Source organism: Pleurodeles waltl, chromosome 8 (assembly GCF_031143425.1).
Source record: "Pleurodeles waltl isolate 20211129_DDA chromosome 8, aPleWal1.hap1.20221129, whole genome shotgun sequence".
Lineage (NCBI taxonomy): Eukaryota > Metazoa > Chordata > Amphibia > Caudata > Salamandridae > Pleurodeles > Pleurodeles waltl.
The window spans coordinates 189,206,323-189,223,925 of NC_090447.1; the positions used below are offsets into that span (position 1 = coordinate 189,206,323).

The 17,603-nt window shown below is 31.4% G+C and overlaps 8 non-coding genes across 8 annotated transcripts; all 8 read left to right on the forward strand.

Annotated features, from left to right (window-relative positions):
- Positions 1-143: 143 nt before the first annotated feature.
- On the forward strand, positions 144-216 carry TRNAT-CGU (transfer RNA threonine (anticodon CGU)). The gene has a single exon. It is a non-coding gene; the product is annotated as a tRNA-Thr (tRNA).
- A 426-nt stretch (positions 217-642) lies between these two features.
- Positions 643-716, forward strand: TRNAT-AGU (transfer RNA threonine (anticodon AGU)). Its single transcript has one exon. It is a non-coding gene; the product is annotated as a tRNA-Thr (tRNA).
- A 1,946-nt stretch (positions 717-2,662) lies between these two features.
- TRNAT-AGU (transfer RNA threonine (anticodon AGU)) lies at positions 2,663-2,736 on the forward strand. Its single transcript has one exon. It is a non-coding gene; the product is annotated as a tRNA-Thr (tRNA).
- Positions 2,737-6,703: 3,967 nt separating this feature from the next.
- On the forward strand, positions 6,704-6,777 carry TRNAT-AGU (transfer RNA threonine (anticodon AGU)). Its single transcript has one exon. It is a non-coding gene; the product is annotated as a tRNA-Thr (tRNA).
- Positions 6,778-8,224: 1,447 nt separating this feature from the next.
- Positions 8,225-8,297, forward strand: TRNAT-CGU (transfer RNA threonine (anticodon CGU)). Its single transcript has one exon. It is a non-coding gene; the product is annotated as a tRNA-Thr (tRNA).
- Positions 8,298-8,723: 426 nt separating this feature from the next.
- TRNAT-AGU (transfer RNA threonine (anticodon AGU)) lies at positions 8,724-8,797 on the forward strand. The gene has a single exon. It is a non-coding gene; the product is annotated as a tRNA-Thr (tRNA).
- Positions 8,798-10,743: 1,946 nt separating this feature from the next.
- On the forward strand, positions 10,744-10,817 carry TRNAT-AGU (transfer RNA threonine (anticodon AGU)). Its single transcript has one exon. It is a non-coding gene; the product is annotated as a tRNA-Thr (tRNA).
- Positions 10,818-15,804: 4,987 nt separating this feature from the next.
- Positions 15,805-15,878, forward strand: TRNAT-AGU (transfer RNA threonine (anticodon AGU)). The gene has a single exon. It is a non-coding gene; the product is annotated as a tRNA-Thr (tRNA).
- The last annotated feature ends 1,725 nt before the right edge of the window (positions 15,879-17,603 follow it).

Below are 17,603 nucleotides of genomic sequence, written 5' to 3' on the forward strand. Positions count from 1 at the left end.
ACTAAATCTTAGGTACTCTTCTTAAGTGATGGGGAATTCTTTTATGTTTAACGTAATAACACAGATAAAAAAAGACTCCACAGAAGGTATTGAAAAGCAATAATGGCAACTAAGTCAGTTATTCAATCATTTTAAGAGTAAGAGGTGCTGTGGCTTAGTGGTTAAAGCGCCTGTCTCGTAAACAGGAAATGCTGAGTTCAAATCTCAGCAGCGCCTCATTTTTGCTCCAAACTTATAGAATTGAATTTTTTCAAGTAAATATTAAATACAGTTTCAAAACAAGAGTAGTGTCCTGTTCACTTTAGAATGCTTCATCTCATAATGAAAAAAGCACTTGGTATTTTGCAGAATTGCAAAGCAATGCAATGAATGAATAAGGGAAATGAGAATTATAACAAAGAGGAAAGAGAAGAAAATTCAATTTAGAGTTGAATTTTTGTAATGCATTTCACTCACAAGACATAATTCAATATTCTAAAAGAACGGTAACCCACCTCTTAAGGAATAATTTTTAAATACATTTAGTGTTCTCACCTATAGTGTTTAAGAAGAGGGTTGTGGGAACTTAGAAAATAAAATGAAAAAAAAATGATTTCTATTTCACTCCATTCAGCTAACTATTCCAGTGATATTTGTCAAGCAGGTACTGTGGCTTAGCTGGTTAAAGTACCTGTCTAGTAAACAGGAGATCCTGAGTTCAAATCTCAGCAGCACCTTGATATTCTTATTCTTAAATTACAGATCAGTTTCCTTAGATACTCTCTGATACAATTAAAAAATGAAAAATATGAGTCATCTTACTAATATACAGTTCATCTTAATATTAAATAAAATTCAGAGAATTTTCATGGTAACAGAAGCAAAACTTTGAATGTAAAATGAAGAGTAAATCAAATAGCAAGGTATATATGAACTAAAACCTTAGAGGTGAAGGCAACTGATGTATTCCTCTACAATTATTATTTGTAAACCACTCAAAAATGTAATCTACTTTTATAAGTACTTGTTAACTAAAATGTAGGTATTCTTGTTAAGTGATGGGGAATCCTTTTTTGTTCAACGTTTCACCACAGATAAAGAAGACTCCACTAAAGGCACTGAGGACAAGTCATCTCCACTAAGTCAGTTATTCAATATTTGTAAGATAAGTAGCTGCTGTTGTTTAGTGGTCAAAGCTCCTGTCTCATAACTAGGATGTCCTGTGTTTAAATTCCAGCAACAATTTAGATTTAGTCCAAACTTTTAAAATTCAATTTCTTCAAGTAAACGTTCAATAAAGTTTAAAAACAAGAGTAGTGTTCTGTTGACTTTAGAATGCTTGATCTCAAAATGAAACAAACACTTGGTGTTTTGCAGAATTCAAAAGTAATACCATAAATGAATAGGGGAAAAGAGAATGTCAAAGAAAAGGAAAGAGACGACAAATAAATTAAGAGTTCAATTTAACCAATGCATTTTACTCACAACACATAATTCAATCTTCTATAAGTAGGGTAAGTCACTCATTAAGGAAGTATTCTTAAATAAATTTGATCTTCTCACCTATAGAGTTTGACAACAGAGTTGTATCAACTTAGAAAATAAAATAAAAAAAAACAGATTTCTACTGCACTCCATTCTACTAGCAATTGCAGTAAACTTTGTCATGAAAGTTCTCTGGCTTAGTTGCTTTTACTGCCCGTCTAATAAACAGGAGATCCTAAGTTCAAATCTCCACAACACCGTGCTCTTTTTCATAGTTAAATAACAGATTATTTTCATTAGATGATCCTTTGATATAATGTTAAAATGAAACATTTGAGTAACTTACTATTGAACAGTTCATCTTAATACTAAATAAAATTCCGAGTATTTTCGAGATGACAGAAGCAACACTGTGAATGTGAAATGAAGGGTATATCAAAGAGGAAGATAAATATAAAATAAAGTGCTAGAGTTGAAGAAGAAAAGTGATACAATCCTCTACAATAATAATTTGTGAGCCACTGAAAAATGTAGTCTACTTTTATGAATACTTTTTAACTAAATCTTAGCTACTCTTCTTAAGTGATGGGGAATTCTTTTATGTTTAACGTAATAACACAGATAAAAAAAGACTCCACCGAAGGTATTGAAAAGCAATAATGGCAACTAAGTCAGTTATTCAATCATTTTACGAGTAAGAGGTGCTGTGCCTTAGTGGTTAAAGTGCCTGTCTCGTAAACAGGAAATCCTGAGTTCAAATCTCAGCAATACCTCAGTTTTGCTCCAAACTTATAGAATTGAATTTTTCAAGTAAATATTAAATACAGTTTCAAAACAAGAGTAGTGTCCTGTTCACTTTAGAATGCTTCATCTCATAATGAAAAAAGCACTTGGTATTTTGCAGAATTGCAAAGCAATGCAATGAATGAATAAGGGAAATGAGAATTATAACAAAGAGGAAAGAGAAGAAAATTCAATTTAGAGTTGAATTTATGTAATGCATTTCACTCACAAGACATAATTCAATATTCTAAAAGAACGGTAACCCACCTCTTAAGGAATAATTTTTAAATACATTTAGTGTTCTCACCTATAGTGTTTAAGAAGAGGGTTGTGGGAACTTAGAAAAGAAAATGAAAAAAAAATGATTTCTATTTCACTCCATTCAGCTAACTATTCCAGTGACATTTGTCAAGCAGGTGCTGTGGCTTAGCTGGTTAAAGTACCTGTCTAGTAAACAGGAGATCCTGAGTTCAAATCTCAGCAGCACCTTGATATTTTTATTCTTAAATTACAGATCAGTTTCCTTAGATACTCTCTGATACAATTAAAAAATGAAAAATCTGAGTCATCTTACTAATATACAGTTCATCTTAATATTAAATAAAATTCAGAGAATTTTCATGGTAACAGAAGCAAAACTTTGAATGTAAAATGAAGAGTAAATCAAATAGCAAGGTATATATGAACTAAAACCTTAGAGGTGAAGGCAACTGATGTATTCCTCTACAATTATTATTTGTAAACCACTCAAAAATGTAATCTACTTTTATAAGTACTTGTTAACTAAAATGTAGGTATTCTTGTTAAGTGATGGGGAATCCTTTTTTGTTCAACGTTTCACCACAGATAAAGAAGACTCCACTAAAGACACTGAGGACAAGTCATCTCCACTAAGTCAGTTATTCAATATTTGTAAGATAAGTAGCTGCTGTTGTTTAGTGGTCAAAGCTCCTGTCTCATAACTAGGATGTCCTGTGTTTAAATTCCAGCAACAATTTAGATTTAGTCCAAACTTTAAAAATTCAATTTCTTCAAGTAAACGTTCAATAAAGTTTAAAAACAAGAGTAGTGTTCTGTTGACTTTAGAATGCTTGATCTCAAAATGAAACAAACACTTGGTGTTTTGCAGAATTCAAAAGTAATACCATAAATGAATAGGGGAAAAGAGAATGTCAAAGAAAAGGAAAGAGACGACAAATAAATTAAGAGTTCAATTTAACCAATGCATTTTACTCACAACACATAATTCAATCTTCTATAAGTAGGGTAAGTCACTCATTAAGGAAGTATTCTTAAATAAATTTGATCTTCTCACCTATAGAGTTTGACAACAGAGTTGTATCAACTTAGAAAAGAAAATAAAAAAAAACAGATTTCTACTGCACTCCATTCTACTAGCAATTGCAGTAAACTTTGTCATGAAAGTTCTCTGGCTTAGTTGCTTTTACTGCCCGTCTAATAAACAGGAGATCCTGAGTTCAAATCTCCACAACACCGTGCTCTTTTTCATAGTTAAATAACAGATTATTTTCCTTAGATGATCCTTTGATATAATGTTAAAATGAAACATTTGAGTAACTTACTATTGAACAGTTCATCTTAATACTAAATAAAATTCCGAGTATTTTCGAGATGACAGAAGCAAGACTGTGAATGTAAAATGAAGGGTATATCAAAGAGGAAGATAAATATAAAATAAAGTGCTAGAGTTGAAGAAGAAAAGTGATACAATCCTCTACAATAATAATTTGTGAGCCACTGAAAAATGTAGTCTACTTTTATGAATACTTTTTAACTAAATCTTAGGTACTCTTCTTAAGTGATGGGGAATTCTTTTATGTTTAACGTAATAACACAGATAAAAAAAGACTCCACCGAAGGTATTGAAAAGCTATAATGGCAACTAAGTCAGTTATTCAATCATTTTAAGAGTAAGAGGTGCTGTGGCTTAGTGGTTAAAGCGCCTGTCTCTTAAACAGGAAATCCTGAGTTCAAATCTCAGCAGCATCTCACTTTTGCTCCAAACTTATAGAATTGAATTTTTTCAAGTAAATATTAAATACAGTTTCAAAACAAGAGTAGTGTCCTGTTCACTTTAGAATGCTTCATCTCATAATGAAAAAAGCACTTGGTATTTTGCAGAATTTCAAAGCAATGCAATGAATGAATAAGGGAAATGAGAATTATAACAAAGAGGAAAGAGAAGAAAATTCAATTTAGAGTTGAATTTTTGTAATGCATTTCACTCACAAGACATCATTCAATATTCTAAAAGAATGGTAAGCCACCTCTTAAGGAAGAATTTTTAAATAAATTTAGTGTTCTCACCTATAGTGTTTCAGAAGAGAGTTGTGGGAACTTAGAAAAGATAATGAAAAAAAAAACGATTTCTATTTCACTCCATTCAGCTAACTATTCCAGTGACATTGGTCAAGCAGGTGATGTGGCTTAGCTTGTTAAAGCGCCTGTCTAGTAGACTGGAGATCCTGAGTTCAAATCTCAGCAGCACCTTAATATTTTTATTCTTAAATTACAGATCAGTTTCCTTAGATACTCTCTGATACAATAAAAAAATGAAAAATCTGAGTCATCTTTCTAATAGACAGTTCATCTTAATATTAAATAAAATTCAGAGAATTTTCATGGAAACAGAAGCAAAACTTTGAATGTAAAATGAAGAGTAAATCAAATAGCAAGGTATGTATGAACTAAAACCTCAGAGGTGAAGGCCACTGATGTATTCCTCTACAATTATTATTTGTAAACCACTCAAAAATGTAATCTACTTTTATAAGTACTTGTTAACTAAAATGTAGGTATTCTTCTTAAGTGATGGGGAATCCTTTTTTGTTCAACGTTTCACCACAGATAAAGAAGACTGCACTAAACGCACTGAGGACAAGTCATCTCCACTAAGTCAGTTATTCAATATTTGTAAGATAAGTAGGTGCTGTTGTTTAGTGGTCAAAGCTCCTGTCTCATAACTAGGATGTCCTGTGTTTAAATTCCAGCAACAATTTAGATTTAGTCCAAACTTTTAAAATTCAATTTCTTCAAGTAAACGTTCAATAAAGCTTAAAAACAAGAGTAGTGTTCTGTTGACTTTAGAATGCTTGATCTCCAAATGAAACAAACACTTGGTGTTTTGCAGAATTCGAAAGTAATACCATAAATGATTAGGGGAAAAGAGAATGTCAAAGAAAAGGAAAGAGACGACAAATAAATTAAGAGTTCAATTTAACCAATGCATTTTACTTACAACACATAATTCAATCTTCTATAAGTAGGGTAAGTCACTCATTAAGGAAGTATTCTTAAATAAATTTGATCTTCTCACCTATAGAGTTTGACAACAGAGTTGTATCAACTTAGAAAATAAAATAAAAAAAAAACAGATTTCTACTGCACTCCATTCTACTAGCAATTGCAGTAATCTTTGTCATGAAAGTTCTCTGGCTTAGTTGCTTTGACTTCCCGTCTAAAAAACAGGAGATCCTGAGTTCAAATCTCCACAACACCGTGCTCTTTTTCATAGTTAAATAACAGATTATTTTCATTAGATGATCCTTTGATATAATGTTAAAATGAAAAATTTGAGTAACTTACTATTGAACAGTTCATCTTAATACTAAATAAAATTCTGAGTATTTTCGAGATGACAGAAGCAAGACTGTGAATGTGAAATGAAGGGTATATCAAAGAGGAAGATAAATATAAAATAAAGCACTAGAGTTGAAGAAGAAAAGTGATACAATCCTCTACAATAATAATTTGTGAGCCACTGAAAAATGTAATCTACTTTTATGAATACTTTTTAACTAAATCTTAGGTACTCTTCTTAAGTGATGGGGAATTCTTTTATGTTTAACGTAATAACACAGATAAAAAAAGACTCCACAGCAGGTATTGAAAAGCAATAATGGCAACTAAGTCAGTTATTCAATCATTTTAAGAGTAAGAGGTGCTGTGGCTTAGTGGTTAAAGCGCGTGTCTCTTAAACAGGAAATCCTGAGTTCAAATCTCAGCAACACCTCAGTTTTGCTCCAAACTTATAGAATTGAATTTTTTCAAGTAAATATTAAATACAGTTGCAAAACAAGAGTAGTGTCCTGTTCACTTTAGAATGCTTCATCTCATAATGAAAAAAGCACTTGGTATTTTGCAGAATTTCAAAGCAATGCAATGAATAAGGGAAATGAGAATTATAAGAAAGAGGAAAGAGAAGAAAATTCAATTTAGAGTTGAATTTTTGTAATGCATTTCACTCACAAGACATAATTCAATATTCTAAAAGAACGGTAAGCCACCTCTTAACGAAGAATTTTTAAATAAATTTAGTGTTCTCACCTATAGTGTTTCAGAAGAGAGTTGTGGGAACTTAGAAAAGAAAATGAAAAAAAAAACGATTTCTATTTCACTCCATTCACCTAACTATTCCAGTGACATTGGTCAAGCAGGTGATGTGGCTTAGCTGGTTAAAGCGCCTGTCTAGTAAACAGGAGATCCTGAGTTCAAATCTCAGCAGCACCTTGATATTTTTATTCTTAAATTACAGATCAGTTTCCTTAGATACTCTCTGATACAATAAAAAAATGAAAAATCTGAGTCATCTTTCTAATAGACAGTTCATCATAATATTATATAAAATTCAGAGAATTTTCATGGTAACAGAAGCAAAACTTTGAATGTAAAATGAAGAGTAAATCAAATAGCAAGGTATATATGAACTAAAACCTTAAAGGTGAAGGCAACTGATGTATTCCTCTACAATTATTATTTGTAAACCACTCAAAAATGTAATCTACTTTTATAAGTACTTGTTAACTAAAATGTAGGTATTCTTCTTAAGTGATGGGGAATCCTTTTTTGTTCAACGTTTCACCACAGATAAAGAAGACTGCACTAAACGCACTGAGGACAAGTCATCTCCACTAAGTCAGTTATTCAATATTTGTAAGATAAGTAGGTGCTGTTGTTTAGTGGTCAAAGCTCCTGTCTCATAACTAGGATGTCCTGTGTTTAAATTCCAGCAACAATTTAGATTTAGTCCAAACTTTTAAAATTCAATTTCTTCAAGTAAACGTTCAATAAAGTTTAAAAACAAGAGTAGTGTTCTGTTGACTTTAGAATGCTTGATCTCCAAATGAAACAAACACTTGGTGTTTTGCAGAATTCGAAAGTAATACCATAAATGAATAGGGTAAAAGAGAATGTCAAAGAAAAGGAAAGAGACGACAAATAAATTAAGAGTTCAATTTAACCAATGCATTTTACTCACAACACATAATTCAATCTTCTATAAGTAGGGTAAGTCACTCATTAAGGAAGTATTCTTAAATAAATTTGATCTTCTCACCTATAGAGTTCGACAACAGAGTTGTATCAACTTTGAAAAGAAAATAAAAAAAAAAGATTTCTACTGCACTCCATTCTACTAGCAATTGCAGTAAACTTTGTCATGAAAGTTCTCTGCCTTAGTTGCTTTGACTGCCCGTCTTATAAACAGGAGATCCTGAGTTCAAATCTCCACAACACCGTGTTCTTTTTCATAGTCAAATAACAGATTATTTTCATTAGATGATCCTTTGATATGATGTTAAAATGAAAAATTTGATTAACTTACTATTGAACAGTTCATCTTAATACTAAATAAAATTCCGAGTATTTTCGAGATGACAGAAGCAAGACTGTGAATGTAAAATGAAGGGTATATCAAAGAGGAAGATAAATATAAAATAAAGTGCTAGAGTTGAAGAAGAAAAGTGATACAATCCTCTACAATAATAATTTGTGAGCCACTGAAAAATGTAGTCTACTTTTATGAATACTTTTTAACTAAATCTTAGGTACTCTTCTTAAGTGATGGGGAATTCTTTTATGTTTAACGTAATAACACAGATAAAAAAAGACTCCACAGAAGGTATTGAAAAGCAATAATGGCAACTAAGTCAGTTATTCAATCATTTTAAGAGTAAGAGGTGCTGTGGCTTAGTGGTTAAAGCGCCTGTCTCGTAAACAGGAAATGCTGAGTTCAAATCTCAGCAGCGCCTCATTTTTGCTCCAAACTTATAGAATTGAATTTTTTCAAGTAAATATTAAATACAGTTTCAAAACAAGAGTAGTGTCCTGTTCACTTTAGAATGCTTCATCTCATAATGAAAAAAGCACTTGGTATTTTGCAGAATTGCAAAGCAATGCAATGAATGAATAAGGGAAATGAGAATTATAACAAAGAGGAAAGAGAAGAAAATTCAATTTAGAGTTGAATTTTTGTAATGCATTTCACTCACAAGACATAATTCAATATTCTAAAAGAACGGTAACCCACCTCTTAAGGAATAATTTTTAAATACATTTAGTGTTCTCACCTATAGTGTTTAAGAAGAGGGTTGTGGGAACTTAGAAAATAAAATGAAAAAAAAATGATTTCTATTTCACTCCATTCAGCTAACTATTCCAGTGATATTTGTCAAGCAGGTACTGTGGCTTAGCTGGTTAAAGTACCTGTCTAGTAAACAGGAGATCCTGAGTTCAAATCTCAGCAGCACCTTGATATTCTTATTCTTAAATTACAGATCAGTTTCCTTAGATACTCTCTGATACAATTAAAAAATGAAAAATATGAGTCATCTTACTAATATACAGTTCATCTTAATATTAAATAAAATTCAGAGAATTTTCATGGTAACAGAAGCAAAACTTTGAATGTAAAATGAAGAGTAAATCAAATAGCAAGGTATATATGAACTAAAACCTTAGAGGTGAAGGCAACTGATGTATTCCTCTACAATTATTATTTGTAAACCACTCAAAAATGTAATCTACTTTTATAAGTACTTGTTAACTAAAATGTAGGTATTCTTGTTAAGTGATGGGGAATCCTTTTTTGTTCAACGTTTCACCACAGATAAAGAAGACTCCACTAAAGGCACTGAGGACAAGTCATCTCCACTAAGTCAGTTATTCAATATTTGTAAGATAAGTAGCTGCTGTTGTTTAGTGGTCAAAGCTCCTGTCTCATAACTAGGATGTCCTGTGTTTAAATTCCAGCAACAATTTAGATTTAGTCCAAACTTTTAAAATTCAATTTCTTCAAGTAAACGTTCAATAAAGTTTAAAAACAAGAGTAGTGTTCTGTTGACTTTAGAATGCTTGATCTCAAAATGAAACAAACACTTGGTGTTTTGCAGAATTCAAAAGTAATACCATAAATGAATAGGGGAAAAGAGAATGTCAAAGAAAAGGAAAGAGACGACAAATAAATTAAGAGTTCAATTTAACCAATGCATTTTACTCACAACACATAATTCAATCTTCTATAAGTAGGGTAAGTCACTCATTAAGGAAGTATTCTTAAATAAATTTGATCTTCTCACCTATAGAGTTTGACAACAGAGTTGTATCAACTTAGAAAATAAAATAAAAAAAAACAGATTTCTACTGCACTCCATTCTACTAGCAATTGCAGTAAACTTTGTCATGAAAGTTCTCTGGCTTAGTTGCTTTTACTGCCCGTCTAATAAACAGGAGATCCTAAGTTCAAATCTCCACAACACCGTGCTCTTTTTCATAGTTAAATAACAGATTATTTTCATTAGATGATCCTTTGATATAATGTTAAAATGAAACATTTGAGTAACTTACTATTGAACAGTTCATCTTAATACTAAATAAAATTCCGAGTATTTTCGAGATGACAGAAGCAACACTGTGAATGTGAAATGAAGGGTATATCAAAGAGGAAGATAAATATAAAATAAAGTGCTAGAGTTGAAGAAGAAAAGTGATACAATCCTCTACAATAATAATTTGTGAGCCACTGAAAAATGTAGTCTACTTTTATGAATACTTTTTAACTAAATCTTAGCTACTCTTCTTAAGTGATGGGGAATTCTTTTATGTTTAACGTAATAACACAGATAAAAAAAGACTCCACCGAAGGTATTGAAAAGCAATAATGGCAACTAAGTCAGTTATTCAATCATTTTACGAGTAAGAGGTGCTGTGCCTTAGTGGTTAAAGTGCCTGTCTCGTAAACAGGAAATCCTGAGTTCAAATCTCAGCAATACCTCAGTTTTGCTCCAAACTTATAGAATTGAATTTTTCAAGTAAATATTAAATACAGTTTCAAAACAAGAGTAGTGTCCTGTTCACTTTAGAATGCTTCATCTCATAATGAAAAAAGCACTTGGTATTTTGCAGAATTGCAAAGCAATGCAATGAATGAATAAGGGAAATGAGAATTATAACAAAGAGGAAAGAGAAGAAAATTCAATTTAGAGTTGAATTTATGTAATGCATTTCACTCACAAGACATAATTCAATATTCTAAAAGAACGGTAACCCACCTCTTAAGGAATAATTTTTAAATACATTTAGTGTTCTCACCTATAGTGTTTAAGAAGAGGGTTGTGGGAACTTAGAAAAGAAAATGAAAAAAAAATGATTTCTATTTCACTCCATTCAGCTAACTATTCCAGTGACATTTGTCAAGCAGGTGCTGTGGCTTAGCTGGTTAAAGTACCTGTCTAGTAAACAGGAGATCCTGAGTTCAAATCTCAGCAGCACCTTGATATTTTTATTCTTAAATTACAGATCAGTTTCCTTAGATACTCTCTGATACAATTAAAAAATGAAAAATCTGAGTCATCTTACTAATATACAGTTCATCTTAATATTAAATAAAATTCAGAGAATTTTCATGGTAACAGAAGCAAAACTTTGAATGTAAAATGAAGAGTAAATCAAATAGCAAGGTATATATGAACTAAAACCTTAGAGGTGAAGGCAACTGATGTATTCCTCTACAATTATTATTTGTAAACCACTCAAAAATGTAATCTACTTTTATAAGTACTTGTTAACTAAAATGTAGGTATTCTTGTTAAGTGATGGGGAATCCTTTTTTGTTCAACGTTTCACCACAGATAAAGAAGACTCCACTAAAGACACTGAGGACAAGTCATCTCCACTAAGTCAGTTATTCAATATTTGTAAGATAAGTAGCTGCTGTTGTTTAGTGGTCAAAGCTCCTGTCTCATAACTAGGATGTCCTGTGTTTAAATTCCAGCAACAATTTAGATTTAGTCCAAACTTTAAAAATTCAATTTCTTCAAGTAAACGTTCAATAAAGTTTAAAAACAAGAGTAGTGTTCTGTTGACTTTAGAATGCTTGATCTCAAAATGAAACAAACACTTGGTGTTTTGCAGAATTCAAAAGTAATACCATAAATGAATAGGGGAAAAGAGAATGTCAAAGAAAAGGAAAGAGACGACAAATAAATTAAGAGTTCAATTTAACCAATGCATTTTACTCACAACACATAATTCAATCTTCTATAAGTAGGGTAAGTCACTCATTAAGGAAGTATTCTTAAATAAATTTGATCTTCTCACCTATAGAGTTTGACAACAGAGTTGTATCAACTTAGAAAAGAAAATAAAAAAAAACAGATTTCTACTGCACTCCATTCTACTAGCAATTGCAGTAAACTTTGTCATGAAAGTTCTCTGGCTTAGTTGCTTTTACTGCCCGTCTAATAAACAGGAGATCCTGAGTTCAAATCTCCACAACACCGTGCTCTTTTTCATAGTTAAATAACAGATTATTTTCCTTAGATGATCCTTTGATATAATGTTAAAATGAAACATTTGAGTAACTTACTATTGAACAGTTCATCTTAATACTAAATAAAATTCCGAGTATTTTCGAGATGACAGAAGCAAGACTGTGAATGTAAAATGAAGGGTATATCAAAGAGGAAGATAAATATAAAATAAAGTGCTAGAGTTGAAGAAGAAAAGTGATACAATCCTCTACAATAATAATTTGTGAGCCACTGAAAAATGTAGTCTACTTTTATGAATACTTTTTAACTAAATCTTAGGTACTCTTCTTAAGTGATGGGGAATTCTTTTATGTTTAACGTAATAACACAGATAAAAAAAGACTCCACCGAAGGTATTGAAAAGCTATAATGGCAACTAAGTCAGTTATTCAATCATTTTAAGAGTAAGAGGTGCTGTGGCTTAGTGGTTAAAGCGCCTGTCTCTTAAACAGGAAATCCTGAGTTCAAATCTCAGCAGCATCTCACTTTTGCTCCAAACTTATAGAATTGAATTTTTTCAAGTAAATATTAAATACAGTTTCAAAACAAGAGTAGTGTCCTGTTCACTTTAGAATGCTTCATCTCATAATGAAAAAAGCACTTGGTATTTTGCAGAATTTCAAAGCAATGCAATGAATGAATAAGGGAAATGAGAATTATAACAAAGAGGAAAGAGAAGAAAATTCAATTTAGAGTTGAATTTTTGTAATGCATTTCACTCACAAGACATCATTCAATATTCTAAAAGAATGGTAAGCCACCTCTTAAGGAAGAATTTTTAAATAAATTTAGTGTTCTCACCTATAGTGTTTCAGAAGAGAGTTGTGGGAACTTAGAAAAGATAATGAAAAAAAAAACGATTTCTATTTCACTCCATTCAGCTAACTATTCCAGTGACATTGGTCAAGCAGGTGATGTGGCTTAGCTTGTTAAAGCGCCTGTCTAGTAGACTGGAGATCCTGAGTTCAAATCTCAGCAGCACCTTAATATTTTTATTCTTAAATTACAGATCAGTTTCCTTAGATACTCTCTGATACAATAAAAAAATGAAAAATCTGAGTCATCTTTCTAATAGACAGTTCATCTTAATATTAAATAAAATTCAGAGAATTTTCATGGAAACAGAAGCAAAACTTTGAATGTAAAATGAAGAGTAAATCAAATAGCAAGGTATGTATGAACTAAAACCTCAGAGGTGAAGGCCACTGATGTATTCCTCTACAATTATTATTTGTAAACCACTCAAAAATGTAATCTACTTTTATAAGTACTTGTTAACTAAAATGTAGGTATTCTTCTTAAGTGATGGGGAATCCTTTTTTGTTCAACGTTTCACCACAGATAAAGAAGACTGCACTAAACGCACTGAGGACAAGTCATCTCCACTAAGTCAGTTATTCAATATTTGTAAGATAAGTAGGTGCTGTTGTTTAGTGGTCAAAGCTCCTGTCTCATAACTAGGATGTCCTGTGTTTAAATTCCAGCAACAATTTAGATTTAGTCCAAACTTTTAAAATTCAATTTCTTCAAGTAAACGTTCAATAAAGCTTAAAAACAAGAGTAGTGTTCTGTTGACTTTAGAATGCTTGATCTCCAAATGAAACAAACACTTGGTGTTTTGCAGAATTCGAAAGTAATACCATAAATGATTAGGGGAAAAGAGAATGTCAAAGAAAAGGAAAGAGACGACAAATAAATTAAGAGTTCAATTTAACCAATGCATTTTACTTACAACACATAATTCAATCTTCTATAAGTAGGGTAAGTCACTCATTAAGGAAGTATTCTTAAATAAATTTGATCTTCTCACCTATAGAGTTTGACAACAGAGTTGTATCAACTTAGAAAATAAAATAAAAAAAAAACAGATTTCTACTGCACTCCATTCTACTAGCAATTGCAGTAATCTTTGTCATGAAAGTTCTCTGGCTTAGTTGCTTTGACTTCCCGTCTAAAAAACAGGAGATCCTGAATTCAAATCTCCACAACACCGTGCTCTTTTTCATAGTTAAATAACAGATTATTTTCATTAGATGATCCTTTGATATAATGTTAAAATGAAAAATTTGAGTAACTTACTATTGAACAGTTCATCTTAATACTAAATAAAATTCTGAGTATTTTCGAGATGACAGAAGCAAGACTGTGAATGTGAAATGAAGGGTATATCAAAGAGGAAGATAAATATAAAATAAAGCACTAGAGTTGAAGAAGAAAAGTGATACAATCCTCTACAATAATAATTTGTGAGCCACTGAAAAATGTAATCTACTTTTATGAATACTTTTTAACTAAATCTTAGGTACTCTTCTTAAGTGATGGGGAATTCTTTTATGTTTAACGTAATAACACAGATAAAAAAAGACTCCACAGCAGGTATTGAAAAGCAATAATGGCAACTAAGTCAGTTATTCAATCATTTTAAGAGTAAGAGGTGCTGTGGCTTAGTGGTTAAAGCGCGTGTCTCTTAAACAGGAAATCCTGAGTTCAAATCTCAGCAACACCTCAGTTTTGCTCCAAACTTATAGAATTGAATTTTTTCAAGTAAATATTAAATACAGTTCCAAAACAAGAGTAGTGTCCTGTTCACTTTAGAATGCTTCATCTCATAATGAAAAAAGCACTTGGTATTTTGCAGAATTTCAAAGCAATGCAATGAATGAATAAGGGAAATGAGAATTATAACAAAGAGGAAAGAGAAGAAAATTCAATTTAGAGTTGAATTTTTGTAATGCATTTCACTCACAGGACATAATTCAATATTCTGAAAGAACGGTAAGCCACCTCTTAAGGAAGAATTTTTAAATAAATGTAGTGTTCTCACCTATACTGTAGTGTTTAAGAAGAGAGTTGTGGGAACTTAGAAAAGAAAATGAAAAAAAAATGATTTCTATTTCACATCATTCAGCTAACTATTCCAGTGAAATTTGTCAAGCAGGTGATGTGGCTTAGCTGGTTAAATCGCCTGTCTAGTAAACTGGAGATCCTGAGTTGAAATCTCAGCAGCACCTTGATATTTTGATTGTTAAATTACAGAACAGTTTCCTTAGATACTCTCTGATACAATAAAAAAATGAAAAATCTGAGTCATCTTACTAATAGACAGTTCATCTTAATATTAAATAAAATTCTGAGAATTTTCGAGATGACAGAAGCAACACTGTGAATGTGAAATGAAGGGTATATCAAAGAGGAAGATAAATATAAAATAAAGTGCTAGAGTTGAAGAAGAAAAGTGATACAATCCTCTACAATAATAATTTGTGAGCCACTGAAAAATGTAGTCTACTTTTATGAATACTTTTTAACTAAATCTTAGGTACTCTTCTTAAGTGATGGGGAATTATTTTATGTTTAACGTAATAACACAGATAAAAAAAGACTCCACCGAAGGTATTGAAAAGCAATAATGGCAACTAAGTCAGTTATTCAATCATTTTAAGAGTAAGAGGTGCTGTGGCTTAGTGGTTAAAGCGCCTGTCTCGTAAACAGGAAATGCTGATTTCAAATCTCTGCAGCCCCTCATTTTTGCTCCAAACTTATAGAATTGAATTTTTTCAGGTAAATATTAAATACAGTTTCAAAACAAGAGTAGTGTCCTGTTCACTTTAGAATGCTTCATCTCATAAAGAAAAAAGCACTTGGTATTTTGCAGAATTGCAAAGCAATGCAATGAATGAATAAGGGAAATGAGAATTATAACAAAGAGGAGAGAGAAGAAAATTCTATTTAGAGTTGAATTTTTGTAATGCATTTCACTCACAAGACATAATTCAATATTCTAAAAGAACGGTAACCCACCTCTTAAGGAATAATTTTTAAATACATTTAGTGTTCTCACCTATAGTGTTTAAGAGGAGGGTTGTGGGAACTTAGAAAAGAAAATGAAAAAAAAAGGATTTCTATTTCACTCCATTCAGCTAACTATTCCAGTGATATTTGTCAAGCAGGTGCTGTGGCTTAGCTGGTTAAAGTGCGTGTCTAGTAAACAGGAGATCCTGAGTTCAAATCTCAGCAGCACCTTGATATTTTTATTCTTAAATTACAGATCAGTTTCCTTAGATACTCTCTGATACAATAAAAAAATGAAAAATCTGAGTCATTTTACTAATATACAGTTCATCTTAATATTAAATAAAATTCAGAGAATGTTCATGGTAACAGAAGCAAAACTTTGAATGTAAAATGAAGAGTAAATCAAATAGCAAGGTATATATGAACTAAAACCTTAGAGGTGAAGGCAACTGATGTATTCCTCTACAATTATTATTTGTAAACCACTCAAAAATGTAATCTACTTTTATAAGTACTTGTTAACTAAAATGTAGGTATTCTTGTTAAGTGATGGGGAATCCTTTTTTGTTCAACGTTTCACCACAGATAAAGAAGACTCCACTAAAGGCACTGAGGACAAGTCATCTCCACTAAGTCAGTTATTCAATATTTGTAAGATAAGTAGCTGCTGTTGTTTAGTGGTCAAAGCTCCTGTCTCATAACTAGGATGTCCTGTGTTTAAATTCCAGCAACAATTTAGATTTAGTCCAAACTTTTAAAATTCAATTTCTTCAAGTAAACGTTCAATAAAGTTTAAAAACAAGAGTAGTGTTCTGTTGACTTTAGAATGATTGATCTCAAAATGAAACAAACACTTGGTGTTTTGCAGAATTCGAAAGTAATACCATAAATGAATAGGGGAAAAGAGAATGTCAAAGAAAAGGAAAGAGACGACAAATAAATTAAGAGTTCAATTTAACTAATGCATTTTACTCACAACACATAATTCAATTTTCTATAAGTAGGGTAAGTCACTCATTAAGGAAGTATTCTTAAATAAATTTGATCTTCTCACCTATAGAGTTTGACAACAGAGTTGTATCAACTTAGAAAATAAAATTAAAAAAAACAGATTTCTACTGCACTCCATTCTACTAGCAATTGCAGTAAACTTTGTCATGAAAGTTCTCTGGCTTAGTTGCTTTTACTGCCCGTCTAATAAACAGGAGATCCTAAGTTCAAATCTCCACAACACTGTGCTCTTTTTCATAGTTAAATAACAGATTATTTTCATTAGATGATCCTTTGATATAATGTTAAAATGAAACATTTGAGTAACTTACTATTGAACAGTTCATCTTAATACTAAATAAAATTCCGAGTATTTTCGAGATGACAGAAGCAAGACTGTGAATGTAAAATGAAGGGTATATCAAAGAGGAAGATAAATATAAAATAAAGTGCTAGAGTTGAAGAAGAAAAGTGATACAATCCTCTACAATAATAATTTGTGAGCCACTGAAAAATGTAGTCTACTTTTATGAATACTTTTTAACTAAATCTTAGGTACTCTTCTTAAGTGATGGGGAATTCTTTTATGTTTAACGTAATAACACAGATAAAAAAAGACTCCACCGAAGGTATTGAAAAGCAATAATGGCAACTAAGTCAGTTATTCAATCATTTTAAGAGTAAGAGGTGCTGTGGCTTAGTGGTTAAAGCGCCTGTCTCTTAAACAGGAAATCCTGAGTTCAAATCTCAGCAGCATCTCACTTATGCTCCAAACTTATAGAATTGAATTTTTTCAAGTAAATATTAAATACAGTTTCAAAACAAGAGTAGTGTCCTGTTCACTTTAGAATGCTTCATCTCATAATGAAAAAAGCACTTGGTATTTTGCAGAATTTCAAAGCAATGCAATGAATGAATAAGGGAAATGAGAATTATAACAAAGAGGAAAGAGAAGAACATTCA